This window comes from Canis lupus, chromosome 18 (assembly GCF_011100685.1).
Source record: "Canis lupus familiaris isolate Mischka breed German Shepherd chromosome 18, alternate assembly UU_Cfam_GSD_1.0, whole genome shotgun sequence".
NCBI lineage: Eukaryota > Metazoa > Chordata > Mammalia > Carnivora > Canidae > Canis > Canis lupus.
The window spans coordinates 14,683,278-14,697,942 of NC_049239.1; positions in this window are offsets into that span (position 1 = coordinate 14,683,278).

Genomic DNA, 14,665 nt, shown 5'->3' on the forward strand with positions numbered 1-14,665 from the left:
TACATGGCTAAACATTTGGTTTCTCAAAAAGCAAGGGAGGGGTGCCTGGGTGGCTCAGTCAGTTAAGCATCTGTCTTCAGCTCAGGTCATGATCCCAGGGTCCTCGGATAAAGCTCCGCATCGGGCTCCCTACTCAGGGAGCCTGCATCTCCCTCTCCCTCTGCCTGCCACTCCCCCTGCTTGTGCTCTCTCTTTCTCTGCAAATAATTAAATAAAAATTAAAAAGCAAGTGAATAGTAAACCTAAAATTCAAAATGTGATACCTTGGAGGGAGAAAAGGAGATTGGGATCCAGGAAGAGCACATGGGGGTTTCAAAAGCACTGATAATGTTCTAGTTCATGAATTCAGTGGTGGATTCATGTATATTTGATTTATTATTAAACTTCATAATGAAAGATGTTGCATACACTCTTTCAAATGTGTCAAATACTGCATAATAACATTTAAGAGAGAAAAAAATGCATAGTAATATGGGCCCAGTAAGATTTATAGACAATGGCTGTGAATAGAAGCACTTATGGCTCTTCTCAGCTCAACTCACTATTTACTGTCTAATCACCAGCATCTCACTCTGCTCCCTTCCTTTTTTTTTTTTTTTTTTTTCTGCTCCCTTCCTATGTTCACCGTCTTGTTCAAGCCAAGGTACTAGCTGTTCTCCTCCTGGCTTCCTGCCTCTCTCTAGCCCACCTTCTTCTCAACCTCCTCATTGCCCTCACAACCACTCTGGTCCCTGCAGTAGGATTGAGTGACAATGTTTTTCTCTGACTGCACTAGTGACAGTAGGAACTTAGCTCTGCCTTCGCTTCCTTCACATACACATGTAGTAATTCATTCTCTACAGGTGGAATGCTGCTTTGAGGAGCAAAGCATCACAATCAAATTTATATATATAATTTACTTTGGAGAAAAAAAGAAAATTACCTATATATATGTATGAGGTTTTAGTTGCAGTTAATTATGGTACCTGGCTGGGAAAATTAGATGATTTACCAGCAGAAACACGGACATACAGCAAAAAGTCCTGTATTGGTTTGTTAGACCAGTTATTGCCTTCCTTCAAGTGTCACAACTTTTTGTTTTTTAAGTATAGGACATGTTTTTATGTTCCCCATAATTACTTAAATATATAAACATAATACTTTAATATTTCATACATTTAACAAATGTTTATTAAATATTACTTTGTATCAGTAACCCAAACAGATGAAGTTCCTCATAGTACTTACATTTTTTTTAAAGATTTTATTTATTTATTCATGAGAGACACAGAGAGAGAGAGAGAGAGAGAGAGGCAGAGACAGGCAGAGGGAGAAGCAGGCTCCATGCAGGGAGCCCGATATGGGACTCGATCCGGGGTCTCCAGGATCATGCCCTGGGCCAAAGGCAGCACTAAACCACTGAGCCACCCGGGCTGCCCCATAGTACATACATCTTCGAGGGAGGGGCAAAAAACAAAGAATGCACGTAATCTCAGTACATATAAAAGGTGCATTACCAGCCAGTTATGTAAAATCCTGTGACAGAAACAAAGGAGAAAAGAGAAAGCTGGTTCAAAACTTCAGAGGGAGGTTTGGAGAAGAGAGACTAAAATGTTTAGGTGGTTAAGACAGGCCTTTTTGAAGAGGTAGAGTGAATACTTGAAAGAAGTGAGGGTGTTGGCCCTAAGGTCACCAGGGAGCAGCCTCCAAACGGAGGGAAGAGCTCCAGCAGAAAGTGCCAAGGTAGGAACACGTCTCACATGTGCAAGTGTATCAGAGTTCAAGGGGATTTGTTAAAAGGGTTGGGCCTCACGCAGTCTGGGGAGCTGCTTTCTTCTCCAAAGCCTGGGAGAGAAGGTTGCCTGTTCACCTGGTCCTATGAGGAAGTCATGGTAGACGAGCAGGACTAGCAGTCAGGAAGGAAAGGTGAGTGGGAATCAAGGGGGCACAGGAAACAGAAGAACAGCCAGAACCTGTGGAACCAAACCAGAACCCACTCTGTCTCTCTCTGCTTCCACCTCACCTGTACAGGTGAGCTGCAGAGCTGCACACACCTGACTCAGAACTCGGAGAAGATGAAGATCTGGCAACAGCATCACCAACAAAGAGAGCCAGCAGGCCAGCGACAGCACGCACACCCTACACTGGGCCCTGCCCTGGGCCCTCCGTCCCCGCCTTCACAGCACAGTGGCTGCTGCTCCACTGCTGCCTTGCAGATCTCACACCAAGTTCTCTCGCAAAGAGGAAGGGGAGCGAATTCTGGGACATGCAGCTCCTGCTTAGCTAAGGTGACACACTTTAAAATTCCAAGGAAGAGCGAGGAGGCCAAGGTCGCCAGACTGGGCTGAGCATGGATGGGATAAAGTAGTAAGGGATGAGGCCAGGGGTGTATAGTGGGCTCAGGTCCTAAGGGGTCTTAAAGGGCATTGTGAGGACTTGGGCCTTCACTCTTGGTGAAATGAGGACTCTGCAGGATTTTGAGCTGAGGAGTAATTGTTATTTTTAAGAGGAACATCTAAGCAGTTTATTAATGTTGTAACTAGCAGTACAATAGTTAACCCTGAAATATACCCTCTTATCAATAATGACTTAGACTAAAAGGAAATGTCAGAAATCAATGGAAAATGGAAGCATCCTTCAATAATTGATATTGAGAAAATTGGACATTTAGGGGAAAAGTAAGTTAGGTTCTCATGTTATTCCCACAAATAAATTTCAGATTGATTAAATAAGTAGATGCATACCATTTAAAGTAGAAGCAGAAGTGGCTAATAACCTCTCTGGAAAACAATTTCATCCAACAAATATTGATTAAGAATCTGCTAAGCGCTAGGCCACTCTGCTAGCCACCTGGGAGACAAATATAATGAATGTACTATTCCTGCAGTGAAGGAATCTATGTTCTGCTGGGATATTTTGCAATACACCCCTAGAGTTTTGAAATTGCAAAAAGTAAAATATTTTCTCCACACACAGGGGTGTAAAAATGTAACCTGTTTATTTGCTATAGCTCGTCATATCCATTTTGAGGCTTTATTAAGGTAATCTTAGATAAGTTTCTGGTAAATTCATTTGTTTCAGATTAAACTCAGTTAACTCAACTTATTTTTTAAATTTCATTTATTTATTCATGAGAGACAGAGAGAGAGAGGGGTAGAGACACAGGCAGAGGGACAAGCAGGCTCCATGCAGGGAGTTCGACGTGGGACTCAATCTGGGGTCTCCAGGACCACGACTTGGGCCAAAGGTGGCGCTAAACCGCTGAGCCACCAGGGCTGCCCAGTTAATTCAACTTTGAAATGTCCCCCTCCTCCCCACCAAAATGGCATTTAGATTCTGGGGAGCTTCCGTATTATCATAGCCTTGACAGGCTCCCTCTGTCCCTGATGGCCTTGTACCCCATCTGCTCTTGGATGAGGCCACCCTCACCACCACTCCCACCAAATACACTGAGATGTTCCAGGAGTCAGAAACTGGTCCTGGGAGCTGGGTCTTCCTCACCCTCACCTCCCAAGCCCCTTCAAATCTGCCTGCTTGCTCTCCTTTTCCCACTACTTCCTTCTGAGTGTTCCTGTGCTCAGAAGCCTCAGATACTGAAAAGCACCCCAAGCTCCCTTTACCCACACACACTTTGCCAGCATTTCCATTCCACTGCCCCAGCCGGAAGCAGACACAGGTGCTCTCTGACCTCAGATCCTCAACACTGTCTGGATTGATGTCATCTCCTACCCACCGTGTCCTTAGCAGGTGCATCAACTGGAGCTCCAACCTCCTGGAGACTTTCAGGAGCATCTGACTTTCTTTGCTCCCCAGCCCTAGCCCTAGAAATCTTATTCTGATTTATTTTTCTGTGACTTATTGTTTTGAATGTCATGACCTAGACCCCATACGCTTAAAAGACCTGAGCTCTTTAAGCCTTTTCTCTACCAAGGACTACAAAAATATTTTTTGAAGATATGGTACCTGTGCATTAACTCATTTGATTCCCACTACGTATCTTCAGGGAACAACTTACCAAGGGTAGTGTCTTAGCTTCCTGGGCTGGTGGAGGGCCTTCAACGTATAAGGAAGCAGGTGTTGTAGGGTAACAAGTGGCACTGGGAATTAAAACTGGTTAAGGCTTCAAATGTTCATTCTACCATGAAGATTTTCCTTTGGTCTTAGTAATTCCACTTTGAACATTTTTTTTTTTTTTTCAGTAAGCTCTCTGCCCAACATGGGGCTTGAACTCATGACCCTGAGATCGAGAGTCACACGTTCCACTGACTGAACCAGCCAGGGGCTTCCACTTTGAGCATTTTAAAATAAATGAACAAACAAATAAATAATAAATAAATAATAAATAAATGAAGTGATATGCTTTTTATTCTTCCCTCTCTGACAAGAGAAGAGTCTTGGGTTTGCCCCAGATTGGAGCTCTAAGATCAGGAATTAGATAAGGTTGACTTGTGGGTTAAAGAAATAGCTTGCAGCATTTTTATAGTGTTGATTTGTTTTTATAATTTCATGGAAAGATATTTTTAGGAGGCATTTTTCTGTCTTGCAAGATATGCATGTGATACTCACCTAACTGTCTCTGGACAACATCCCCAAGATGTGATAAAGACCAAATATCCATTCTACCTTTCTATCTTAAATTAACACAACTCCATTTGCCCTTTGCCCCCCAATTAAAAGACTATTTCCAAGCCTCTCTTGCAGCCATGTGATGGCTTGATGGCTAAGTCTGGCCAGTGGAATGAAAACAGAATGTCACATGAGACTTCAAAAGTCTCACTAAGATCTTAGAGGTGTCTGGATGGCTCAGTCAGTTAAGCGTCCAACTCTGGATTTCGACTCAGGTTGTGATCTCATGGGGTTACTCTATCTAACACACTAACAATAAGTGGTGTTTTTTTTTTTTTTAAGATTTTTGTTTATTTATTCATGAGAGACACAGAGAGAGAGGCAGAGGGAGAAGCAGGCTCCATGCAAAGACCCCGTTGTGGGACTCAATCCTGGGACTCTGGGATCACATCCTGAGCCAGACAGACGCTCAACCACTGAGCCACCCAGGCGTCCTTATAAAACATGTTATTAACGAATTCAGAGACATTGAAATGAGTCATCAAAACAGGTCATCAACATACAGTAAAGAAACAAGTAGAAGTTATGACAACACAGAGAATTAGCATGCAGAATATATAAAGATTCCTACCAACAAATAAAAAAGAAGAGTGACCTGATAGAAAACTGTGCTAAAGATCCAAACAGGCCTTTCACAAAAAGGGAAAGAGATAACAGCGGATAAACATGGAACATTCTCAACCTCAGAACTGGGGAAATGTAAATTAAAACCACACAGAGAGATCATTGTACAACTATCAATAAAAATGATGTGTGGTAACATGAAGTTTGAAGGGAGTGTGAATCAATGTGATCACATTGCTGGTAGAAATGTAAATTAATATAACCACTTTGAGAAAGAGTTTGTCATCTGGTAAAGTTGTTCATGCTTTAAAAAAAAAGAAGAAAGAAAAAGAAAGAAAGAAGAAAGAAAGAAAGAAAGAAAGAAAGAAAGAAAGAAAGAAAGAAAGAAAGAAAGAAAGAAAGAAAGAAACTTTTTCTCAAATTAAAAAAAAAAAAAGTTGTTCATGCTTTAAGACCCAGTAATTCCACATCTAGGCATTTGGTCCCACAGAAACTGACACCTGTGTGATATAAGATAGGTGAATGTTCACAGCCAGAAAGTTTGTATTAGAAAAAGAAAGAGAAACAACCCAACTATCTATTGGCAATAGAAAACATAAGTGAAATTTGGTAGAGTCACACGATGAAGTATAATACAGAGGTGAAAATTAATGAACTACAGTTTTACTTACCACATGGATGTCTCAGAAACAACTTTGGGTAAAAATAACAGAAGAGTAAATGCAGTGTGATACTAATTTTACTAACCGAGCAAGCCCAATTATGTCTTTATTTGGGTGTATGAGCGTATTTGGTAAAATTAATTTTCAAAAGCCAAAGGGAAGACAAACACTGAATTTAGGAGAGGAATAACCTTTGTAAGAAGCAGAGAGCAGGGACAGAGGAGTCATCCTTACTTAGGTCAAGGGAAAATGCTGGTGATATGCTGGTTCCTGCTTAGGCATTAGTTCCAGCAGATATTTATTAGCAAAGAAAAATAATATGAAGTAGAAGAGGGCCATGCATGTGCCAGTGATGACAGTGTGCCATGAATCAAGAATTTTAATTACATTTTGCACATTTGAAATCCATGTTTTAAATCTTTTTTTACTTTTTAAGGCCATGAAAACCGTAATAGAAATTGTCCTTAATCCCATCACCCAAATGCTGCTAGCAACTCCTCTTAAAAGTCTCAATTAATGACCTGGAACATGCTTTTATGGCTTTCCAATGAAGTGTGAAGTGTTGCTGCTCTTGTCAACAAACTGTCAAGTTGCACTTCCAGCAGCTCTAAGGTCAGGGAAATGATTTTGAAAACCTTGGCAGGGAACTTTAGGAAAGAAACAAAAAAAGGTGTCAGCTAAGGCTCCCTAGGGACAGTTTTACAGTTTATTTTAAAAAAATCTGGTTCCAAAAGGCTCATTTAAATTCTAGAAAAAACTAATAAGTGTATTGTCAAGTAAATGTTTATTTTAAATGTCAGAGATTCAGATCACATTAGTATTGTAACATGCCTTGCACTTTTCTTCTGTGTAATTCATTATTAAAATTATCTTTTATACCTTTATATAGCCCTCGGTGTCCTCATAGAAACATAGAAAGGCATTTTGATTTAGGAGCAGCAACCAGGGTCACCCTAGCTGGCTCAGGCCGTAGAGCAAACGACTCTTGATCCTTGGTCATGCGTTGGAGCCCCACCTTGGGTGTAGAGCTTACTTAAAAAAAAATTAGAAGTAGCAATCAAAAATGGAGTTTGGGGGCTAGAATATAGGTGCATTTAAAGCAGCACCCCATCCCCTAAGAGGGAAAACCAGCAAATGCCCACCATCTCACCGGAACCACACGTTACGCTTCAAAGTGACTGTGCTTAGGGAGAGAGAGGAAACCCAGAACGTAAGTTCCTGCTGTGGTTCCAACCAGCTGTGCATTTAGGATCCCACTTCCCCATCTGTTGAACTCAGGGACCACCAGCTGCCTTCCCTATCTGGTGTTCAGTGCGATGACCATCTACGGTCTCTCCAGTCAGTCGTCACGCGGGAGCACCTAGTCAAGGAGGAGTAACAGGAGACCCCTGGGATGCACGCGGTCCCTTCACACCCACTTTACTGTGCTTGGAGCATGATGTTACTGAGTATGATGTCCACGGAGGTCAAAAGCTAATTTATTTGTGCATTTCTAACGGAACTCATCAAATCCTATCTGATGTATTTGATGTCAAGTCCCGAATCCGGAATGGAGCTCCAAGTTTATATGACCTGGGTCCCGTGATAAAACATTATAATCCACTCTGCAAAAACCTGTCTTATGATGATCCAGTTTACATGGTGGCTTCTAGAAAAATGTTTTGGCGACCACCGAGGATTGCCAGTCCCTGAAATATTAATTATGTAGTCAAAGTAGAGCAATACATCTGGGCTTTTACACCGGAGATGGTAAACTGGTGCCTTTGGAACAAATGCATGTCCCATTGCTTCACATTATCATTTCCTAAGCACCTAGTCTTTCTGCTCCACCCCTCCTTGAGGGTGGCACTCCCAAAATGTCAGTCCAAAATTTCTCTGCCCTTCAACTCCTCTGACAAGTGAGTTAACCATCTGTAAATAAATCCTTAAATATCCTCAGGAATCTGCCATTTGAAGGAATCCTATCAGAAACTGAAGACCCCCCCCCCCCCAGAATGCAAATTCCTTCCTTGGTACTGAGCTGGCCCGAAGCTTTCGGGGGGGGGGCCTCCGGGCTTTGGGGGGCAGCAAAGCCCTCCCAGAGCCCCCAGCTGTCTCCCAGTTGCTCTCATTGTCTTTCCGGGAAGACAAGGGAAGAAGCATCCTAGAAAATCTTTATCTCTTGCTTTTGCAAGGGGAGTAGGAGGAAGATCGAAAATAGGCAGGTCTGGCAGCTTAATCTGGGTTGGCTGTTTTTGCCAGCAATCTGTAAAATGTGTTTTTCAAGGATAAGAAGTTTGGGCCCCCGGGCCAAAGCTCATGTCTGTCATCCGCAGGAAGATAAACGATCCCTCTACCCCACTGCTCTGCTAGGTACCTCTGTGCTTGGATGTGAACACCACGCCTGCCACAGGCCTAGGGCGGCTCCCAGTTGACCCTCTGCTGCTTCCAGAGCCTTCGTGCCCTCCAGTGGGGCGAACATGGCAGGGCCCACCTTTTGTTGGGTGAAACCAAGCCAGCGCCCATTCCCGGATTTGGTCTTTAGTTTTAGGCGCTGCCTAAGAGACTCCGAAAGGGAGCTCGACGTGCTCTTGCTTTTCATGCCTGCAAAGGGCATCTGCTAAGAGGTTGGAGGAACGTATATACGTGCTCTCAAGGTACCAGGGCTGCCAGCCAGAGTCTCTGGGGGCAAGAGTTCTCTGGGGAATCTGCTGTTCATCCATGATGCAGAACCTCAGGGGGGCCTGTGGCTAACTAGCAGCAAGCCCGGCCACTCCTTGGTCCCAAGGGGATGTCTGCTAAACCAGGTTTCCTGTTTCCTGTAGAACTCAAGGTGTCAGCTAGGGGAGGAGGTTAGGGCATGAAAAAGAAATGGGATTGGCAACACAGCAGGGGCTTGGCCCCTCCATCCTCACCCTATCTCCCCCCACCCAGTTGGCTCCCCCAGGGGAACCTGTCCCCTCAGGGGTGAGAAGGCAGGGGAGTCCTAGCTCCTTGGGGAACTGCTCAAGGAGACCAGACACGGGTGGGTGTCCCTCTCTCTTGTTCTCCACCCAGCCCCTGAGCTTCTTCCTCTGTCTTTCCTGTTGAAGGCCAAGTACACCAGCCCAGCTGAGAACTGAGAGAGACAGAGAAAGAGACAGAGACAGAGGGGCTCGGACCACCAGGCAGTGCAAGGACAGAGTGAATAAGTCACCTGCTCAGCCCAGCTTCCCCAAACCCTGCTCCTCAAGCTGGGGTACTGGGTCTCTAGGAGGACAGACTGTGGGGCTGCAGGATGAGGTGGGGTGGGAAGGATGGAATGCCATGATCTCAGTTCTACTCAAGGATTCCGCAAGGGAAGGTTGAGTTTTTAAAGCTGTAGTGTTGCTTTTTTAAGTACACCTTTTTTTTCTTTCTGAAATTCGGTCCAGCTAAGCGCCCCCACCCACAGTTTGTGTTTAAGAAGCAATGACCAGGGGATCCCTGGGTGGCGCAGTGGTTTGGCGCCTGCCTTTGGCCCAGGGTGCGATCCTGGAGATTCAGGATCGAATCCCACGTCGGGCTCCCGGTGCATGGAGCCTGCTTCTCCCTCTGCCTGTGTCTCTGCCTCTCTCTCTCTCTTTCTCTCTGTGACTATCATAAATAAATAAATTTTAAAAAAAAGAAGCAATGACCAGGGATGACTGGGTGGCTCAGTGGTTCAGTGTCTGCCTTCGGCCCAGGGCATGATCCTGGAGTTCCGAGATCGAGTTCCACGTCGGGCTCCCTGCATGGAGCCTGCTTCTCTGCCTATGTCTCTGCCTCTCTGTGTCTCTCATGAATAAATAAATAAAATCTCAAAAAAAAAAAAAAAAAAAGAAGAAGCGATGAAGCAATGACCCTTCCCCGCCCCCCACCCTGTAGCATCCCGGCTAAATGCCCACCCTCCAGGCTCTCATGGAGCTCCTCCTGAGCAAGCTGTGGCCCTCTGCTCCTGGAGCTCGCAGCCTAGCTGGGGGGAGACCAGTTCACAGGGTCCTTCAGTGTGAAAGGCTGGAGCTCTGACAGGGGCCTGTAGGGGATCAGGGACCTCAGGAAGAGCAGGAAAGAAGGAGCAGAGCATGGGGGTGGGGTCGAGAGAGAGCCCACCTACTAAGCAGTTACACTACCCTGGTCAGGCCCCCTGCCCTCCCTGGGCCTCCAGGTAAAGGAGTTAGAGGCTCTGTGGACCTGCGGACTCTAAGCCTTCACTGGCTACACATGTGGCTCCTTTCACCTGCACCTGTGCAGGGCTGTTTGCCCTCAAAAGACAGAGCCCAGCCCCAGGGCAGTTCAGGGGGTGTGTGGGAGAGGAGGACCCAGGCTGTCCCGGCTCTCCAGGAGCCCCCTGGGCAGGAGGGGGTCAGGAATTGGCTTGCAGGGAGGGGGATGGGGTGCGTTCATCTGTTGGCAGCACTGAATCTGAAATCCTGCCAGCCGGGCTGATGAGCAGGCCTGATGGAATTCAGGGCATGTTCTCACCAGAAAAACCAGAGTCGCTTGTCTCTGTGGCAAAGGTGCTGAAGAATTGTTCCGGGGTGCTGAGCAGCAGGGCCGCCCCCACCCATGAGAGCACGCCCCCTCCTGGCCCCCAGCCCCACAGCCCTCTCTCCCCATTCCCTGCTAGGCCGCGCCCTTGGGAGGAGTTGCACAGCCTCGGGGCAGCTGGGGGTGAGCACGTCACACCTGCCCCCCACCAGAACATAGGCACCCTTTGGTGTCAATGTCCAACTCAAGGGACTCTGGCTTCAGGAACACACCTGTCCTTCTGCCGCATGCAATGCCTTTTTCAAGGCTGGTATTTTGTTTTTTAAGATTTTATTCATTTATTCACGAGAGACACAGAGAGAGAGAGGCAGAGACACAGGTAGAGGGAGAAGCAGGCTCCCTGCAGGAGCCCGATACAGAACTCGATCCCAGGACCCCGGGATCAAGACCTGAGCCACAGGCAGACACTCAACCACTGGGCCACCCAGGGGCCCTGTCAAGGCTAGTATTTAAGTCCTGAGGAATTCCTGCCCATCTGTCCAGATCTGGCCTCAGGGGCCTCCTCCTATCCAACCCGTGGGCTTCCATAATCCTGTGTGGGCATCCCCACCGAGCTGAAGAGCTCGGCCTTGCATTTACCCATGGATCTCTTTCTTGGCTCTGAGCAGGGTTCTCCAGGGTAGGAACGGTTTGGTGCAGGACGCCCAGCACCGCTGATACCACGGCCCCTACCAATACCCAAGTACTGGGAACGTTGTGATCAATTCCAAGTACTCTGTTGACAACTACTCTCCTCTGACCTTTTATGGTCATAATTCTTTCCACAGTCGTGTACTTATTTATTTAGATCTCATCTATCTTACTAAATGGTGGTGTTGGGTCATCTGGGGTGAGAGTGTTGGAGGGAAAAATGCTGAGACTTGGCTACCACTATTTCTAGGAGTAACAAACTATCTTTCTCTGCCTCGGGAGTCCCATGTCTTCCACCAACATCCATGCAGTTTATTAACCTATAAGGAGGGCAAACTCAAAGGCCCTTCACAGTTCTTGACAGCATGGGGCACTGCAGGTAGAAGCAGCGGTATATGCAAAGGCCCTGTGGCCCGAGGGACCACAGTCTGTTCTAGGAATTGCCAGATCAGAATGACTATGTCATATACACTTGGGGTGTGGGGTAGCAAGCAACTTCTTCCTTCAAGCTTTTGCTCAAATATCCCCTCAGTAGAGTGATCTTCCTTGACTATCCTATCTATGACCATCCTATTCATCTGAAAGCTATTGAGATCCTTTAAAGTATTTTGTTTGCATTTTAGGGCAATGATCCCTTTAGTGGTATAAGGAGTTCATTGAAAGAGAGCAAGACCATGGGAGACTGGAAGACCAGATAGGAGGTTGGGGCATAACCTAGAAGGGTGATGCCAGTATGGATTTAGGACATTAGGAGTGGAGAGAAATGGATGTGTTAAAGCTATTAAGGATGTAGAATTGAGAGGACTTGGTGAGTGATTGGATGTGGGGTGCAGATGAGTGAAGGCCACAGGTGGCTATTCGGGTGATGAGGTGGATGGTTCAGGGAGCTCAGGGGAAAAGGGGCACATTTCAGGGAAGAGAGTTTTAAAGTGGCAAAATTTTGGCTTAATATTATCTGCAAAACCGTGAGGAAAGCCTGGAAACATTGCTTGACATAAATGCAATGGCAAGTGGTATGTTGCTGGCACCAGGGTGAGAATGTGGCTCAGCGGGGGAGACCCCAATGAGAAGCAGGTTACAGGGCTTCCTGATGACTGAGGCCAGCACCACGTTAGACATTCCCCATTTAACTTGACCTTTCCAATTTCTCTTTTCCTTTACAATGCTTTCATTGACTTGAGAAAAAATTTAAGCTTTTATTTACATGCACTAAAATGCCTAGTTCTTGAGGGTGTACACATCTCCATGAATCGGTAGCTGTGCATGCACGTGTGCAACCGGCCCTCAAACTGAGATGCAGAATGTCCCATCTCCCCAGAAAGTTGTCTGTGCCGCTTCCACATCCACAGTCCCAGTCCACCCCAAGGTCACCACTGTTCTGACTTCTGTGACCTTAGATCATTTTTGCTTATTCTGGAGCCTCATATAAATAGAACCTTATAGTATTAGCTTCCTTGTGTGTGGCTTCTCACTAGCAGCATGACTGTGAGATTCATGTTGTTGCACGTTTCAGAAATTCGCTCTTTTTTATAGCCGTGAACTTTCTCGTTCCACTCTTTCTGTGTCCATTCTCATTTGAAAATTCTAGGGAAGTCTCTGTTCCTGTGTATGAGTGGGTGTTATTAAAGGAAACCCTTCCTGACAAGGCTGTGAGCTGGCTGGGGGCCTCTGCTGAGGTAGCCATAGGAATCAGCAGGTGCAGGGAGCCCTGGACGGGAACTTGATTCTCAACGACTGAGGGTAGTGTTATTTTACCTCAACTATTTCTATTTTATTAAAGATCAAGAGGATTTGGGGGAAAAACACAAGTGGTTTGAGCAACTATTTTCATGCACTTAGGAAACTTTTACATAATTTCCAGGGGCCAGAGCTGGGAAAGGAGATGGAACCAGGATATAGGATGGGCCCAATGGATGTGGAGAGTGGCACTGAGCTACTACAGCCAGTGACCCTAAGTCAAGGAGGGTCATAAATGGAAAATATTTTCACTTCTGGGTAATCACACTCATAGTGTAAGCAGCCATCACGAGGATCCAGATGAAAGAGGTAATCTCATTTCTGCTAAAGGACTTCTCACACCCCTGATTCCTGGTGACAACATGGCATTCTCATAGACCCCATTTCCCTTCTAGGTCCCTTCCCAAACACTTCTGATCTCTCAGACAACTCCACTGGGAAATGCTAAGATTCCTTTTTTATTTTTTTTAAGGTTTTATTTATTTATTCATGAGAGACACGCAGAGAGAAGCAGAGACACAGGCAGAGGGAGAAGCAGGCTCCATGCAGGAAGCCCGATGTGGGACTCGATCCCAGGACCCTGGGATCACTCCCTGAGCTGAAGGCAGATGCTCAACTGCTGAGCCACCCAGGTCCCCAGTACTGAGATTCTTAACACTAGACTCCTTCTCAGGCATCTCAGATTTTAGAAGAGAAAGAGAATTATCCTTGATCATGCCTGGCTATGGTCCAGGGATTGTATGAGAGAGTTTATATCCCTTTTTTAATTCAATCTTCACAGCAACCCAGGGAGATGGGGCTTATCTTTCCCCTTTAACAGATGAGGAAACGCAAGTGCAGAAAGTTTAATTAACTTGCCCAAAGTCACACACCAGAGTCAGGGTTGATCTCAGACACGTTTGACTCTTTCTTGTCAACACAGGGTCCCTTAGAGACTGTGTGTGTCTGACCAGACCTCCTGACCTGGCTAAAAAAATTGCCGTTCTTTCAAATGATTCTGTGAAATTCTACTGTCCTTTATAACTTTATGACATGGAAAATAATCATAGGTTTTGAGGTTAAAGTAACACCAGCCCAGAATCACATGTGGCCCAATGGTAAAAAGCTTAACGTGGTACCAAGTGTGTGATGGGGACTTCCACAAATCTGCAGGCCAAAGGGGTTTGGTTCCATTTGGGGGACTTTCTCGAAATATAGAACATTCTATTTATAGTGTACAAATGCCCAGGTCTGGCTTCTCTGGCCTTCGTCTCACACTTCTTAACCCTCAGAGGGGCCTGGGACAGTAGTTAGTGGTTAATCACTGCAAGGTAAACCTGGGGAGGCCGGGGGTGGCTTCAGTGGATCTACCCAGCTGCCAGGGAGGTGCGGATGGGCACAGCCCAGCTCGGGCCTGACCCCACCGACTGCTGACAGCCCCACAGGGCTGTGATTAGCGCCTCCCCACTCCCAGGAGCCCTGTGGTAGCAGAGCCTGAATAATTTCATGCTTCCTAATTTCTGAGGGTAGTGAATCCATTTCCCCTCCTGTTTGCCTAGAAGAAGAGCTCATGTAGATAAAAAGCCTCCTGGGAAAGTCATAGAAAATCACTTAAGGAAGCAAGAGACTTGTAAACGAACATTTGAACGTTCTGTGTCGTCGGCGTGGGGCACTCTAAGGTTGTGAGCAGCCTTGCAGAGGAGTGAGCAAACAGGCTCCTGTCATTCTAGAAAGCAAGCCCAGGATGCTGGATTCCAAATAGGAGCAGTGATCCCCGGAGACCGAGGAAGAGGATGCTTCAGACTTGACCCTCAGACATACTTCAGGGTGCCTCGGGTAAAGTCACCCATGTCACCGCGGTTGGCAGGGCCCTGTCCGGGGACAGTGTCCCAGGAGGGCCCCCGTCCACTGGAGGGATCGGCCTGCTTGCTCTAAGGGACAGAGGACACAGGGGTTGGGAC